Source organism: Microtus pennsylvanicus, chromosome 15 (genome assembly GCF_037038515.1).
Source record: "Microtus pennsylvanicus isolate mMicPen1 chromosome 15, mMicPen1.hap1, whole genome shotgun sequence".
Lineage (NCBI taxonomy): Eukaryota > Metazoa > Chordata > Mammalia > Rodentia > Cricetidae > Microtus > Microtus pennsylvanicus.
The window spans coordinates 39,661,111-39,665,966 of NC_134593.1; the positions used below are offsets into that span (position 1 = coordinate 39,661,111).

The following is a 4,856-nucleotide window of genomic DNA, read 5'->3' on the forward strand; positions in this document are numbered from 1 at the left end:
TTATTATGCATAAATGCTACTTTGGTTCAGTCCCTTGGACATCATTTTTATTTTTTGCTTTGCAAACCTGGGCATGTTACTTCATTTCTTTGTACTATAAGAATTATTTGTCCATAACATGGATATCAGAGGTAAGTAGCTAATATTTACAAAAATCTGTGTGCCATATAAGTAATTTTACTGAGTCTTTTGATTTTACCTTAAAAAGCCAGTTGTTTTTAACATGAAAATATAAAACACAAGAAACCTGTAAGAAACAAAAAGCATGACTGCCCAGCATCTTTTATGTTGCTTTGAGGGAGTCTAAGTAATGTGTCTTAATGGATCTATTACCATTGTGGTGCATGAGTGAATTAGTCTGCTCTACAGTCAATAATATTTGAGACTGTATTGCCTTTCTCAAGAATGCATTGCACTAGCTTGTCTGCCTTTGACGGTTCCTGTACTGGATGCTCCTGAAGTTATCTATTTGGGGCCTTCCCAGAAGATTCATTAAACTGTATCGAATGTGTCTGTTAGCCTCACAGGTGATGCACAGCATACCAAACACAAAACACCTGTGCTTTCAAGTGAGCATCAGTTCCCCCCTTCTTTTTGATCCAATTCAACATTTGGTTTATTATTTATAACACTCTGAATGTGTTGGGACCTAATTATTTCTGAAGGTACTTCATCCCCCCACTCCATGCCATATCAGTTGCAGCTGACTGGAATCCTATCTATTCTTAGATACAAATTTGAAGCATCAAATTCTCAGTGGAGAGCCCTTGCCTCCTGAACATGTTCCCCTTAGTAATCTATCAAAGTGTAACTGCGAGAGGGTTTAGGTCATGATTTATGATGCCCTCAAGATTTGATTAATTTGACCATTGTTTTCTAGGACAGGAAACAATAGTGTGTTTAACATGACTAAATTATAGAAAGCAATGTTACCATCGTATATACTAATCATTTATTTTGAAGCATGTGATAAAATAGCATTACATAAAACAGCATGATAAATTGCTCTTTATAGGTTAATGAAGATTATGTCTACTTGGTAACGTTTTAAACCAGTTCAAGATTTTCTCAGAACAAGTTTTCTGTTATTAGCGTTGTGGTGGTGGTTGTTTTGTTTTTAAATGCTCAAAGGACAACCCAGTTTCAGAAATGCTCCGAGCTTTTGCAAAATACACAGCCGAACGGCAGACCAGTTGATTCAAAATTTCACAGAGATAAGTCCTGGCAACTAAATTTTTAAAAACAAACATCATAAGGAATTGCAATGGTCATGCATGTTTTAGACTTTCAGATACTGACATGGTTATTTATTTATTTATTTATTTTAATTATTTCAGGTAGCTCGTGCGTAAGACAATTGTAACCGGTATACCAGACTGAACTGATTCTTTTCACATGAGTGTGTTAGCACATTTTCCAGAGGACCTTCATGGAACACTGTAGCCTTATGCTGGAACCTGACAGTACCGATAAAAAAAAAATGGAAACTTTACTTTGAGTTTGACTCTTTAACTTGAGAAGGTTATCAGAGGACCAGATATCTCAAGGATCCTTTTGACACCTAGAAAACCGGACCCTTGAGAATTCTGCTGGTTTGTATGCAATATGGAAATTATAAACATCTCATTTTCATCTCTTCCCAGGTTTCACTGAGTAGATTTAGCTGCCACACCTACACCTTGGAAAACTAATGACCCATTTCCTGCCAGGAAAACCGCCCATCTGCTGGGAAAGAGTAATTGGGATAGCTTTGCCTTCTCATTTGGCTTTGTGTTTTTTCCCTGCCTCTCTGAGCAGTTGTTTTTAGAAATCCTGTTCCTAGATTCTCTTTTTTCCTCTCTTGCTGCCAAGAAAACGCAATCACTCCTCTTTAGCTCCAATGGCATTGTCTCATGACTTAAACCCTCCTTACACTGATGTCCACAAGTTACATCCAGGCCTAATGGTCACCTCATGTTCTGAAAGCTCATAAAGGATAAATCGGTGTACCTCAAATATACATGCTCAGAAATTTGACCTCTGTCTTCCTGCTTAACAGTTTATACTTATTTAACAGCTTTGACTTCTTGAATACCAAGCTAATTAATGATGCGCTTTCTTGTTTTTTATAGTATACATCCATCACAGAAATATCAGAAATTTTGGAACCATTTGGATTGAGAAAGGATTCTACTCTGAAGGAGGATCATACTACAGCCGGTAAGAAAGCCTCTGAAAAGAAGCAAAATGGGGTCCTCCAACATTCAATTGTTGCAAAATATAAACATGCTATTTAGCCTCTCTAGTGTTGCTTTTACTATATTAACTCATTTAATACTGTTTAGAAACTCAATGTACATCAGTGTACTAGAATCTTAGTACTATTCTAGAATGGACAAAATTCGCTTCAGTCCTTCTTGGAGAATACAGTTATATGCTTTACTATAATGACAAATAAGGTTGTACTTTTAAAATACTCGACACAAAGTGTATTGCAAATATCACTTACTTCTGTTTCCTCTAGAGCCTGTTTACTGGTACTTAGCTAACATCCCATATTTTAGTGAAATGTTATAGTTTTGCTTTTCTTTTCCTTATTAAAGATTTCATTAATGGCTTCTTGGACCTTGACCATGAATTCTGGTGCAAAGAGATATAGTTAACTCTGGTTTATGGATTTTGCTTTTCTTCCTTAGCTCTTTCAATTTTATTTCTCCTGCAAACCCAATTTAAAAAAATCGTCTTGAATCAAGCAAAATAGACAAATTCAAGAAATATTCTTTTTAAATTCATAAGAATCAAGTAAGTATGAATGAGCTTGGAAGGGGCTAGGCCATAGTGAGCCTTGAACACCAACAAGGAAATCTGTATTTCAGACATTCCAGTGACACATCACAAGGAAGTTTTATGTGATGTGGTGATATGCTAACGAATGATGCTTTGCTTCTTTGAGTACATGGAAAATCATTCAGAAAGGAGTCAGAATGTCACCCGAAGGCCATTCGGAGATTCTAAGCCTCATTGTCAAGGGATGACCTATGGCACACTCACTAATTGTTGTAGTGGTGTTTTATGGAAAGGAACTCAACCTGTGATAAATTACTTAACAGGAAAGTGGTTGAGCTGGCATAAAATCCCAGATTCCTGATATTTATATCAGTGACTTTAATGAAGTATGGATTACCTCACAATCTTTAAACATTGCTCATTCCGTATGTTCTAATAGTTCATGTCTGTCTTTCCACACCACCAAATCTTGCTTCACCAGAGTATTTGCAGAAAATTTCAAGCACAATTGAGGAAGGAAAACTTTCAGAAAATAAAAAATTTAAACTTCAGCAGCTAAGCTAATTGTTAGGCGAAATATTTTCAAAATGGTTCCGGAAATACCAACAATTTAATTGAACCATCTATAGATTAGAGAATGTCCTAAATCATGTAGATATTGAGAGATAGATAGTGACCATTTGCTGGGGCTTATCAGTTCAGAACTTAATAAACCAAGCCTTAATTTCATCAGCATTATAAGTCAGGTGCCATCCATTGGGAGATAAACAGCATGAATATTGTTTTTAAAAACCATATACATCCAATTATATATTGAATGCCTCTTAGACTTCAGAAATTTAAAAATAGTTAACCTGGCAGAAGAGATACCATGATCATAAAGGTGGTTTGCCCAGGGCAAGGCTTATCCATTGCATTCAGGATGTGCTGACACCTGGGACTTCCGCAAATGCAGAAACCCGACTGCATAATTTGTGGTGGTGGGGGACTGGGTTTGCGCTCTCCCCCCCCCAAAAAAAAGAAAGAAATTTAAAATATAGTTATTTCTCCAGAAACTACTATAAAAATTCTTATAAATTAAAAACAATCAGCCACATCGTTACTAAATACTTTGCTGGGGGTTCACAAAACTTGAAAAGAGCTTGTCTAGGACTTGACTCAGAAGCCTGTATTAGATCAATCTTTCAGTAAATAAAATACTGCAACGTAATACTAAAAGGCAGAGTTCTTCCTGTTTCAATTTAAAGCTTAAAATTACTATTTGAGGATTTGGTTTTATTTACGTGCATATATATATATACATACCTGTGGGTATGTGCTGCAGGTGTTCAGGTGCCCACACAAGCCGGAAGAGAAGACAGTGACTCCTTTAGAACTGGAGTCGTGGGTGATTAAGAGTTACCTCTCAGGGCTGTTGAAACCAAACTTACGAGGACAACAAGCACTCTTAACTGCTGAGCCAGTCTTCAGCCCATCTCCCTCCACCTAAAAGAGCTAACTTTTACAAATTTATTATCCCATGAACATGTATGTAAGATGTGCACATGGCCTCAGCACATGTGTGGATGTCAGAGGACAGCTATTTTTTTCTTTCCCCTTTCTATAGGTTCCAAGAATTGAATTCTGAGTGCCAGACTTGTGAGGCAAGAGCTTTGATCCGCTTTAAACATTATTTCTGCCAAATTTAGAAATTTGTAGCTCTTTTTATTTTAGTTTCACGGCAGACACAATCATCTAATATTCATGTATCTCTATATTTCTAAGGTTCAGGAATGAGTATAAGCTGAGGACATAGGACACCCCTTTTAACTTCAGTTAAACTACAGTTGAGACTCCTGTGACACTGCCCTGTTTTATGTATTAAATAATCCATTCTCTAAAATATGTCTGTTTGTGTTCACATTGTCTACAGTTTCTTATTGATTTCCTTTATCATATTGTTGACCCAGTTTATGGTCAATTTTGTGAGATAGTCAGTGGGACAACTGTCTGATTTAGCATAACAGAATAAAGGCAGCCTTTTAATAAAACTATCCTAGTGAGAAAAATTACTATAATACATTATATTTCAAAACCACATAGAAATCTTT

General features: G+C 36.3%; 1 non-coding gene across 1 annotated transcript; it reads left to right on the forward strand.

The window, feature by feature from the left end:
• Positions 1 to 3,611: 3,611 nt before the first annotated feature.
• On the forward strand, positions 3,612 to 3,775 carry LOC142836238 (U1 spliceosomal RNA). The gene has a single exon (XR_012908031.1). It is a non-coding gene; the product is annotated as a U1 spliceosomal RNA (small nuclear RNA).
• Positions 3,776 to 4,856: the final 1,081 nt, after the last annotated feature.